This window comes from Mauremys mutica, chromosome 6 (genome assembly GCF_020497125.1).
Source record: "Mauremys mutica isolate MM-2020 ecotype Southern chromosome 6, ASM2049712v1, whole genome shotgun sequence".
Taxonomy (NCBI): Eukaryota; Metazoa; Chordata; order Testudines; family Geoemydidae; genus Mauremys; species Mauremys mutica.
Window position 1 is genome coordinate 54,865,937 of NC_059077.1, and position 12,978 is coordinate 54,878,914.

The 12,978-nt window shown below is 41.1% G+C and overlaps 1 protein-coding gene across 1 annotated transcript in view; it reads left to right on the plus strand.

Moving 5' to 3' along the window:
• Positions 1-12,978, plus strand: part of ADGRV1 (adhesion G protein-coupled receptor V1) — a 421,267-nt gene that overhangs the window by 211,507 nt on the left and 196,782 nt on the right. The gene's annotated exons all lie outside the window — the stretch shown is intronic.

The window sequence follows — 12,978 nt, forward strand, 5'->3', positions numbered from 1 at the left end:
AAAGAATTTTTGCAATATAATCAGTGAATACTATATGTTGAATGTTAGTTGCTTCTCCAGACTGACTTAAAAACACCACCAAAAAACCTAAGTAGAAAAAAGACAGACAAACCCAGTAAACAAACTGATATTTAACCTTGGAAAAAGTCTTATGAAATGGTACAGTTGATCAGATTGTGATCTAAGGTTACATTTAATACAATTTTCCTATAGACCATTCTATTCCAAGCAGTTTGTGTCTTGGATGACTTGGAAATTCAGGGCCAAACTAGGAATCTGCAGGATGAGTGCCAGCATGTGATTGTGCCTGGAATGTAAATATATACAAGGAAAAGCACCCACTTACCATGAAAAAATAGAGCACATGGCTACAAGTGGAATTTGCACAGGAATATTGCATAACAGAATTTCAAAGCACAATGAGTTAAATCCTGTCGCCACCTATCGCCCACTGCATAAGTATGCAAAGATCAAAACACTGCAAAAGCGTTGAGGTTCAACTATTGTGTGGGAGGCAGGCCTTGAAAGAAGACTGCATATCCTGTGCACTTGAAAGCCCCATTCTGAGGTGACTCACAGAGCCTGGAACGTTTGGGGCCTTGGGGATTGTCCAGTTGATTCATGTCCATGAGGCCATGGCCAAAGCTACTAAATAGGGGGGAAGAGGTTGGGGAAGCATAGACTTGGATAAAACTACTACAGCTTGAATAGTCTTCAGCATTGGGTGGAGACTACTGCAGTCCATGGATTGTGAAATGGAGTAGCTGCACTGGTTTTCTGCTAGATTTGGGCAGAAAAGAGGACTTCATCCCTTCAGCCCTCCATAGGTCTCCTTCACCAAGCACACTTATTCAGGCTTTGTGGAACCCGGGTATGGCCCAATAGCTTTTTTCTTTCAGTACATACACACAACCCCATACAGTATATATAGATTCTATACATTAGTGTATTCTTTATAAGCAGAAAGAAAACTACTTTATAAGCAGAAAGAAAAATTCCTGTCATAGGGTAAAGTCAAAATTTTAGAGCTGGCCACTGTTTACCTATAGATGCCATTAAACAAAGTGGTCTTGTGTTAGGGCTGCTTTTTGCTTCTCTGCTGGTACAAAATGCCCCAAAACTGGCACAGTTAGCTGTGGGAGAATCACCCTTGCGTAAAGTGATCCTTAGGTGTAGCAGCTTCTAAACCTCTCCCTCAATCCCTTCTGCTGCTTTAAGGGGGTTGGATGGTTGGAACTCCCTTACATCTGGCTGAAGCATGGCAGCCAGCATAAATTAGAATACCATTCAAGCTGCTTCAGGTTATGCCAGTGGACCAGCCTGGAATATTGGTTGTTCTGGATCAGAGAGGCAAAAGTGTAGCTTAAAGCCACTTTTCTACCTCCATACCATGCCTGGCACTCCTAAGCTGTAACAAAGGATCAGAGCCAATGTATATAGCAATATATTTTGTTCATCGTTCAGATGATATTAGATTGCTAGTGTAATTGGAAAAAGATGATGCTTTTTATTTCATTGGATTGAAAATAATCTCTTGGGACCATATCATGGCCCTTGTGCTCAGAGCAGGTAAATGGTCTATGTTCAAAGGAGCTCCTTGATTTTGGAGCGAGTTACCTCAGTGGGGAGCCATAAAGTCAGAGAGAAAGGTTTGGGGTTTCTCTATGGATAGGAGTGGTATCACTTGGAGTGGGGGTTGGGGATGGAGCAGTAGCAGATTGGGGTGTTTGAAATGGATGGAATGACCTGAATGAATAGCAAGCCAAAAGCATTAGTCACTTCATGTACCCTAGACTCTAATGAATCAGCAATGGAAAGATTATCTTGTCCTCCTCTGCAAATTGCCAATGTTGGGTTGTTTTCTACAATATAGTCTTGGTTATTTTAGCTAGGCCTATTTTAAATGACTTCAGTATGGAGGCTTCTAACATGTAGACTGTACCCTCTTTGGGGTATGAACTGTCATTTTATTTTGTGTTTTACAGCACCTAGCAAAATGGGATCCTGGTTGGAACTGGGTGGAGGAAGGTAATTGTGTTTTCTGGAGGATTTTGATACTTCAAAATTTGGTTTAATTCTGTTTGGGAATGAAAACCAAAAAATTCAAAATTCTCTGCAAAAGGGAGCAGAGCCCCATTTCTGAGGCACTCCACCTCTAGATTGAGTAGTGACCTCTGGTAAGCTTTTAGCAGGTATATAGGAACTTTTATGGCTTTTATATGTTTTCTCTGTAATGCTTTTGCCTTAAGACTAAAGAAAGAGCTGTGTTGTAACTTGTCATTGCTGGCAATGCACTGTTCATAGGACTTGGAGAGAAAGCAATGCACAGGCACTGGCCATTAGGCAGACTGGCTTGCTGGGGATATCACAGTGTAAGGCAGGGAGCTGTGCAGCCCTGAAACCACCTGGTCAGAAGGGGGTGGGACAGGGGACTCTACAGCTTGAGATCTGAGACCTGATTGGTTTCTCCTGGAGTGGACCATGTGGGTGGGGCAGGGGAATACAGGTGTAGTCACCCTCAACTGTGATGCAGACTGTGACAGGGTTCCTGGGGTGCAGCCTGAACTGTGGGACCACTGAGTCCTCCAAATCCACCAGCCTGGGCTATCTCTCACACTGTGATGCTAATGTCCAGTTACAAGCCTCTGACAGGCATTGTACTTACACAGCCATGGCAGGGACACACTCAACTGAGGTACATGAATGATCTCCCAGCCACTCATGAACCATCAATAGAGAGGCTTCAGCCAGTTCCCCAGAAATATTGCTTGCACTGTTCAAGACTCCTTTGGGCAATGTAAGCTCATTAATAAGTTCACCACATCTTCATAGGAAAGTGGACAAGCACCAACCTTTGTAATCCGAGTTGAAATTCCCCAAGCACTTTTGACCAAAAGCACACTGTTTTAGGTAAAGTATAAAACAAATTTATTAACTACAGAAAGATTGATTTTAAGTGATTATAAGTAGCAGGCATAGAGATCAAAGTTGATTACCTAAGAAATAAAAATAAATGTGCTGTTTAAATTCTAACTTAAACAGACTAAGCAAGATTTGAATCAAACAGCCTCTTATCTGAACAAATGGTACAGGCAGCTTACAGTTCCCCAGTATACAGACTGGACTCCCTTCTAGCCTGGGACCAATCTTCCTAGTTCCAAATCTTTGCCTTCCAGATGATCTTCCAGGTGTTGAGATTGGGGGGAGGGAGCGGGGGGAAGAGTGGCCAAATGATATCACTGACTCTCTTCCAGCTGCTAGAAAGATCCCTGTTGTAATGTGTATAAAATTCAACACCCGTACGACAGTGCCAAGGCACTACCCCACAGCACAGAGTGTCAAACAGATGAAAGAATGTTTTATCAGAATTTTTTCAACCACTGTAGTTCTGGAGATTCTACGTTCTACAGTAATATAAATGATAAATAACTTCTCTGGAGAGAGTATTCCAAAGTCTAAGGCAAATTTTTCCCTAATTTATATATCATGCAACCCTACTGACTTTGGTGGAGCCAGAGGGGTAACTGAAGGCAGAATTTGGATGTAATTATTAATATTCATTAATTATCACTGACATACCAAGCAAGTCCATTGCTGTATGTTTGCAGTCTAAAAACGGAGAGTGTGAATCACCTCTTACACCAGTGCAAATTACGAGTAACTCCACTGAAGTCCAGTTAGTGGAAGTGAGAAGAGAATCAGGCCCAGTGTTCTCATCTAAAGTGATAGTGGGAAAGTGCAGGGGAGGGGAGCGGCTCAGGGGAAGGAGAAGCGGTATTAGTACCTACATCAAATGCCTATGCTCTGAGTGTCACAGTGGATCAGTCTGCAGAGCATATCATATGTCAGCTGATCTATTTAGCTTGGTTTGGAGAGTGAGGGGGATTTCTTAGAAACGGCCCAATATAATTGAGAAATTTGTTTTTTTTACTGCTTTAATTATTTTCCTTCATTACAAAATTTTCCACAGCTTTTCATTAAGTTCCCTTGAGGTTCCGAAGCTTAGAAAGTATGGGTATTAAAGTAATAATAATATGAAATGATAGAGATCTTGCCCACTAGACACATTTTCCAATGTTCTTAGAGCTTTTAAAATCCAGCTGCAGTCTCTGACCCCCACTCACAGCTGTAAGGGCATTCTAGCATTTTCAGAATTAAGTTTTTCATTATCAGATCATTCACCTTTGGAAGCTGAGACCCAAAGAACACTCTTCTGCAGTTCAGCATATCTGCCTGAAAGAAATTGATCATTCTTTTCTCCTGCCTTTCACAATGGAGAGTACCAATACAAAGCTTCACTACAAGAGCATATAAAGCTTCAGAAACCATTTCATTATGTCTGGAGACACTGAGCTGCCCAATCATGCTGGCTTTGGGGCTGATTTTGCTCTGCAGACTCCTATAAATAGCTCCATTTCTCAATGAGAAAAGGTAGAAATTATTTTTTTTAAATGGCAATAGTAAAGTTAGCTTCAATATGGTATAAATACTTCCTAGAACACTGAAAACATTTAACTATACCATAATGCTAAGAGGTATTTTAGTGCATGATTTGCCAAATTAAAATTCCAATACTTTTTAAACATTTTTTTAAAACAAAGAAATGATGGATGTATATTTTTTGACATTTTATCCTCAGATCATGGTTGACACAGGTTTGCTTCATCAGATTCTGAAACAATTATTATTACTTTATTTATATGGTGACAGAGACAAATCTGAAGGCAAGGTGGCTCCCCCAAAACAGTTTAAATGCCAGGGATCTGTTGTGCCTTGAAAGTGTGAAATTGCACTACCCTAGCTGGAGCTGTGGGAAATATGTGTCTGCCAGAGACAAATGACTCCATTAGAGCACTGTGCTATATCACACTAGCACGTGTGCTCCCTTTTAAGTTGGGTGAGTGCTGTTGCCTGATGTGGAGCAGGACAGGGATATTCCATGCTTCTACCCTGAACCTCTTCCCTTGGGAGTCAGCACTAACCAAGAACATTCCTTGTACCAATTGGAGTGCAAAGATTGTCTCTTTATCTGGATCCCTCCACCTTCTTCCCCAGTTTGCTTTCCTAGGGCTCAAGGCACAATTTGGTTATAAATTAACTGTGAGTTAGTTGCAGCAATAGGCCTAATTTATCTAAATTCTTCATATTTCCAAGATGAGAACACCAATTCTACCCATGCATCCGACGAAGTGGGTATTCACCCACGAAAGCTCATGCTCCAATACGTCTGTTAGTCTATAAGGTGCCACAGGACTCTGCTAATTCTACCTTTTGTTTATGAAGAATCTGTTCTAGTTTGTCTTGTGTGTCTGGAACCTTTACTGGGTGAGGAATCACCCTTGGAACTGCCATTTTGGGGATATCAGATTCAGTCAGCTCCAGAGGAGCAGTGTGGTGACTTGCACTGTGTTGTGTCTTCTGGAGACTTTACTTTTGTCTTTTCCATTTTTATTGTTGTTGTTGTTGTAATGGAAAGGTCATTCTGACTGGGTGCATGTGTTTTCCCCTTGTCAATAGAAGCAATTATATAGGAAGATTTAGCTATACACAGATTTTCAGTCCTGATCATGGCTTTCTTAACTAATAGCAAATACAGCATGTGCACTAGAGAGAGGCTGAGGCATTGGACAAAACCTTAATTGTCATAATTTGTTTTTCCAAAGACAAAACCATTTGCTAGTTTTGGTTTCCTGAAAAACAGTGAGGGACCCCAAATCTTGCTAAGAAGGTACTATTAAGAAATGATATTATAGGAAGAAAGCTAAAAAAGAAAAATGTAAGATCACTTGCAATTTATATCACTGTGCTCCATGCAGTTTCTGTTATTTAATTCACAATGGGACTATGTAAAAGCCAGCAGCAAGTTTGCACATGGTATTCCTTTAACATGATGTAAGAGGATGTTCCCTAATGTCTTCGGTTTATAAGTAGTAGTCAGATTTGATATTTGCCTATAAATTTTGCATTTGTCTAGCTGTGCTTTCTTTACTATTCCAATTTATTTATCCATTTATTCACTTCTGCTTTTAGCATTTGTTTAATTGCCTTGTGGGCAGATGGCATGTGTGTGTGCATTCGCTGCAAGCAACCCATGGCTGTGAGAGACTGTGTACAGGCTCTTGAGACCAGAGTGACTGAACTGGATGAGCTAAAGGAGACAGAGAGATATATAGATGTGACTTTCCAGGACACAGTCGAGTGGTCCCTCCTCCAGTCTGATAGCCTTAGTGCAGTTGGGTAGGATGAAAGGCTGAAGGAAGCAGAACATGAAGATGGAGTGGAAGGAAACAATCCCCTAGTTGGGACCCTCCTTCCAGAGATGTCATGGTATCTTCTCCCACTGAGAATACGCCTCCAGGAATGGGAGCCCCATTATTAGGAAGAAAAAGGTAATAGAAATGGGGATTTGATTATTAGAAACATAGATAGTTGGATTTGTGATGACCAGGAGAACCACATGGTAAATTGCCTGCGAAGGACTCTTGAGACTTATGTGGAGTGCTGAGGAGGCGCCAGTAGTCATGGTACATGTAGATACCAATGACATAGGGAAAGGTAAGAGAGAGGTCTTGGAGGCCAAATTTAGCTGATAAGAAAGAGATTAAAGTCCATGGTAGCATTTGCTGAAATACTTCCAGTTTGACAGGCAGAACTGCAGGGTCTCAATGCATGGTGAGACAATGGTGTTCAGTGGAGAGATTTAGGTTTATTAGGAACTGGGCAACCTTTTGGGAAAGGAGGCTCATATAGAGGAAGGATGGGGTCCACCTGTACCAAAATGGAACCATACTTCTGGCATGTAAAATTAAAAAGGTCATAAAGGAGTTTTTAATCTAAGGACGAGGGGAAAGCTGACAGGTGTGGAGGAGCACACATTTTGGACAGACATGCCTTAGGGGAGGATTTATTAAAAGGGATACTCTATATCCTACTAAACAGGAGAGGATAGAAGTTGATACAGATATGAACTGAAGAGAAACAGTCAAATGAAAGAGTCCCATTCAATTACATCACATGAAGGCAGACACCTAAATGTTGACAAATTTTATAAGTGTTTGTATACAAATGCAAGAAGTCTAAATACAAATATGGGTGAATTTGAGTCCCTTGTATTAAATGAGGATGTTGATGCAATAGCCATCACAGAAACTTAGTGGAACCATGATAATCAATGAGACACAGTAATATTAAAGTACGTCGTGCTGGTGGGGGAATGGTATAATGTGAAAGAAAGCAGAGTCAAACATAGAAAACAACTTAAATGAATTAAACAGTACCATACAATCTTTATGAATAGAAATTGCTTGCTTCAATAGTAAGAGTGTAGCAGTTGGAATATACTACTGACCATCCAACTAGGATACTGATGTGGTTATGTAATACCCAGAGATATTAGAGAGGCTGCAAGAACAGAAAACCCAACAATAATGGGGGATTTCAACTATCTCCATATTGACTGGGTAAATGTCACCTCAGGATGTGATTCAGAGAGAAAATTTCTAGACATATTGAGGACTGCTTCTTTGAGCAGCTAGTCCTGGAATCCACAAGGGGAGAGACAATTCCTGATTTAGTCCTAAGTAGGGCACAAGATCTGGTCCAAAAGATGAATATGGCAGAACTTCTTGGTGAATGTAATTACATTTAACATCCAGGGCGGCGGGGGAAGTAGGGCAGAGTGGGAGAGAGACCAAAGAAATCCACCACAGTAGAATTTAACTTGATTAAAAGGGGAACTACACAAAAATGAATAGGCTAGTTAACTGGAAATTGAAAGGAGCAGTCACAAGAGTGAAATGCCTTCAAGCTGTATGGAAACTTTTTAAAAACACCATAATAGAGGTTCAAACTATATGTATATCCCAAATGAAAAAACAAAACAAGAGGACCAAAAAAAACCAGCCATCATGGCTACACAGAATAAAAGAGGTGATTACAGACAAAAAGACACCCTTTAAAAAGTGGAAGTCAAATCCTACTGAGGAAAGTAGAAAGAAGCATAAACTCTGGCAAGTCAAGTGTAAAAGTATAATTAGGCAGGCCAAAAAAGAATTTGAAAAACAACTAGCAAAAGACACGAAAACTAACAACATTTTTTTTGTAAGTACATCAGAAATAGGAAGCCTGCCAAACTACCAGTGGGGCCACTGGATAAGCAAGTAGCTAAAGGAGCGTTCAAGGAAGACAAGGCCATTGCAAAGAAGCTAAATTCATTCTTTGCATCGGTCTTCACTGCAGAGGGTGTGAGGGAGATTTCCACATCTGAGCCATTCTTTTTAGATGCCAAATCTGAGGAACTGTCCCAGACTAAGGTATGAAAATGATAAACAGTGATAAGGAACCAAGCCCAGATGGCATTCATCCAAGAGTTCTGAAGGAATTCAAATATCAAATTGCAGAACTACTAACTCCCGCTGAAACATCTGGCACCAACCACTGTTGGAAGGTAGGATACTGGGCTAGATAGACCATTGGTCTGACCCAGTATGGCCATTCTTATGTTCTTATTATAACAGAAATTGATTATAATTTTCTCTGATTTGAGGGTGGAAATCTTTATTTTTATATAGGATACAGATCTACTTAACTCAATCCATTTCTCTTATTTAGTTCCTGTAATTTTCTTTTCAGTATTTCTAATCTTGTCTGGGCACAGGACTAGACCAGATGTGTTCTAAATTGGTGACCTAAAATTCTACTTTCCAATCGGTGTTCCTGCCTCCTTGTTAAGTTACATATATCTCTGTCCAAGCAGTGTAGGCCAGTTTTCATCATATTTGCAAAGTTAAACAATAGTCTTTTATCTGATAATTACAACATGATATGGAATTTAGTACACCATGAGCTGGCATTTACTCATTGACCCAGTTGCAGATGGATTCTGATATGCACCTAGAGTCAATATAAATGAATTAGCTAGGCGACGTTGCTGAATATAGTTTTAAATACAGTTGATCCTTTTTGGCTAAGAGATTTGCAAAGCTTTGTGGCATAGTTGTCTCACAGGCAAACAGTATTGTACAGTAAATCAAGTACCAATGATAAAATTAGAACTGTGGCATTAGTCATCTCAGACTGTCAATTGCATTCTTCTTCTCTCCCCCCACAAAAGATTGAACTCTTAAGCAAAACGTTTTCCTTATGTGAGAACACTACCAGATAGCAAGTGTGAAAAATCGGGACACCTTTTTTTCCATGGAGGGTGGCGTGGATAGTTGCATATACCAGTAAAGCCCCTAATATCGGGACATTTGGTCACCCTAGTGTGTTGGCACACTGCTGCTTCGTTCTGTCTTTCACAACCCACCAGAATAATTTTAATGGTCACACACTCAAATATTACCAGTCTTCTGTCATTGGATTTAGTTGTGGCATTCTGCAGTTGCAATAAATGTGTTTTTGGCTTTTCCTTTTGGAATAAATGTTCAGTTACCAGCTATGTAGCTTTTATGCCCAGTAAAGTATAATGTGCATAATGCAGTGTCAGGAGGATTTTGTTGCTGTGATGCATAGCAAATCGAGTTCAAAACATAATCTCACTGCTACAAGTAATGTGCTGATTTTTAGTTGGATATGTTTGAATGATCTTTCCCTTGGATTGGTTGCATTATTAGAGTAGTAGTCTAAATGGCCTGACCTGTCATCACTTGTGTGATGACAGAAACATTTCATGTCAGGTTAGCCTTATATCATAGGAATGCAGTATTTGCCATACTGATCAGGTCACTGGGCCATGAACAGTGGTATCCTGCTTCCAGCAGTGGGCAAGATCTGATTCATCAGAGGCAAATGAAAATTCCCCTTATATAGCCTTAGAAAAATTGAAGTTTAGGTTTGAAGGGTCATAAATTTTGCTTGTGTAGATCAGTATATCTCCACTGATAGGAATCAAGCTAATGATCTGCCATTATATATCTTCAGGCATTTGGTGTGAATGGTCGTCAGGGAGGAAAGAATCTCGCTGATTTTCTCTGCTGGCAAAGGAGAATTACAGTATAGATACAAGACCCTGTCTGTTGCTGGATCACATGCTGTATCTAATCTTTAACCTAGCATCTTGGTACATATTAGAAATAAGTTTTTACTGGAGCTACATATACTGACAATATATTGGCAATGGCCTATTGCCATCTAAGAGACCTGATATTAAAATATGCTGTGTCTTTTGAAGCTTTGTCCACTGTAATGGACAAGCTTTTTAAAAAAGTCATGCCTTTTTTTAATGGAAACTGATATGTAAAATGTTTGTCCTACTCAGTCCACTCCTAATTCATTGTTCTCAGTTCCTTTTGGCTGTCTCTCTTGCAGCAGGACAGTTTCCACTCTCTTCTTTAATGAAATGAGTATTTCTTTTTTGATTGGATTCTGCAGGGCCTGGACATTCTGAGAGCAGAAATTAAACTGGTTCCCATGTTAATAAAATGTGTTACTTTCACAAGTACCAAAATCATTTTTATACAGTGGACCCTCATATAATGAAGGAATGAACTGGTACCTTCAGAAAACCTAACCAACTTAAAAATGGAAAAATAGTTTAAAATAATAAACAAATGCATATCAAAGAAAAGTTTTCAGTTTTAACTTGGGCTGCTTAGTCAGTCTTCTCTTTAATTATAAACTGAACTCAAATTTACATTAAGTGATTTTAGGCCCAAACAGATTTGGGCCCATTCCCTTTGGGGCTTTCTCCAAAGTCCACTGAAGTCAGTGGGAGTCTATCCATTAAGTTTAGTGTCTTTGGATCAGTCCCTTATTGTTGTTTAGTGTATTCTATCATTTTACATATCCCCCCGCCCCAGGCTTTTGGACCTGTAAACATAAACCGTGCATAATATAATGAAGTGCTTATCCAGCACTGATGGTGTAAGTAGTTCTTGCACACACTTCAGGGTTTTATCTGGTTGTGTGAATACTTTTAAAGTAGATGGTGCTGCATCTGTAACTAGGGTTGCCAACTTTCTAATCACACAAAACCAAACACCCTTGCTCCACGCCCTTCCCTGCCCCTTCCCCGATGCCATGCCCCTGCTCCACCCCTTCTCTGAGGTCCCGCCCCCATTCACTCCATCCCCCTCCCTCCGTCACTCGTTCTCCCCCCCCACTCACTTTCACTGAGCTGGGGCAGAGGGTTAGGGTGCGGGAGGGTGTGAGGTGCCAGCTGTGGGTGTGGGCTGTAGGGAGGGGCTGATGATGAGGGCTTTGAGATGTAGGCGGGAGTGAGGGCTCTGGCTAGGGATGTGGGCGCTGGCGTGGAGCTGGGGATGAACAGTTTGGGGGTTCAGGGAGGGGGCTCCGGGCTGGGACCAAAGGGTTTGGAGTGCAGGAGGGGGCTCAGACTTGGAGCAAGGAGTTGGGGTGCGAGAGGGTATTCGGGGTGCAGGCTCCAGCTGGGTAGCACTTACCTCAGGTGGCTCCTGGAAGTGACCAGCATGTCCCTCAGGCTCCGAGGCTTAGGAGTGGCCAGGTAGCTCTGCGTGCTGCCCCTGCCTGCAGGCACTGCCCCCACAGCTCCCATTGGCCGCATGCGGTTCCCAGCCAACGGGAGCTGCGGAGTCGGTGCTCGGGGCAACGGCAGCACATGGAGATACCCTGGCCACCCCTGAGCCTAGGAACCAGACATGCCGGCTGCTTCTGGGAGCCACGCTGAACCAGGGCATGTAGGGAGCCTGCCTTAGCCCCGCTGCTCCGCCAACCAGACTTTTAGTGGCATATTAAAATCTCCCGGATTGCTTTCAATAGTCACCTGGAGATTGATGCTGACTCCGGTAGACCCCTGGCAAATCCGGAATGGTTGGCAACTGTGATCTGTAAGGTGCTTTCTCATTGGTCACAGCCTCCGTGTTTTCCCTGGAATACAAAGAGAAATCTTGAAAAAAGTTGATGTTCTTACTGATCTGCTCAATGGATTTCTGTTTTAATTGAAGCAACTAAAACAACTTGCTTGCCTTTATAGCTGTGGAACGGACTGGTGTAAACTGTAGTCTCTCACTATCTCTAAGTTTAATAAAAGCTGGACAATGCCCTTTTAATAAAAGCTGGACAATGATTAAAAAAATGAGAGAGGATTAGGCAGGTTCATCCTATAATTCTTGTCTTGTGACCTCTGTCCTTATCGTCTGCTCATTCTTCAATTTGTAGGGTTTGGGGTGGTTTTTTTTTTTTTGGTGGTTTTTTTTTTAATCCTTAGGACCAGGAGCCTGTTTTTATGTTCCTGCTGAGTTTCTTCTGTTAGTTTAGCTAATTGAACTAGCACTCTCTGATTCTCAGACTCCTCCAGGACAAGAATGGAAAAGTTCAAACTCTTTTTTTATTACTGTGGGAAGGTTGTAATTTTTTCCTCAAGTCTGCTTGCCAAGCTGCCTTTTTCTGTTTCAATGGTGCTTGTGTATAAAGATTGCTGGCACCAGTTTGTTTCTTATCAGCGGTAGGAGTTTGTGGGTTTTTGTTTTTTGTTCGTTTGTTTTTGTGCTGATCTAAAGAGCTAGGTTTTTTTTATTTTTTTTAACAGAAATGTGTCTAGGGATGTGTCTGCGATCCTGTTTTGGTTCAATATTCTGCTGTTGTATTAAAGGATTATTTTACCTGATCAGTGAGAAACAGAGCCAGAGCTCTGTGTGAATATAGCTTTTAGCTATGTGTTCATCACATAACCTGAATGTACTTACCATTAATGTAATCACTTGACCCCTTCTTCTTCAAACCCAACCCAAACGACAGAATGAAAAGGAAGGACTGATTAGTTTCTATTTTACTGTGTTCAAGTAAATAAGATTTTCCCACTGGGAAAGTACAAGCATATAAACAGATGTAGTCCTGATACACAAGGGAGAACAGTGATTGTAGAAAAGTAGAAGATATATGTCAAACTGATCAAGTTCCTTCTGTCTTTTTCCTTGTTGCAGAAAATGTTTGCCTTGAAAACTGTCCAGTTCATATTACACTTTCCAAAGTCAGATTTAACTCCCTTCCTGTAACCAA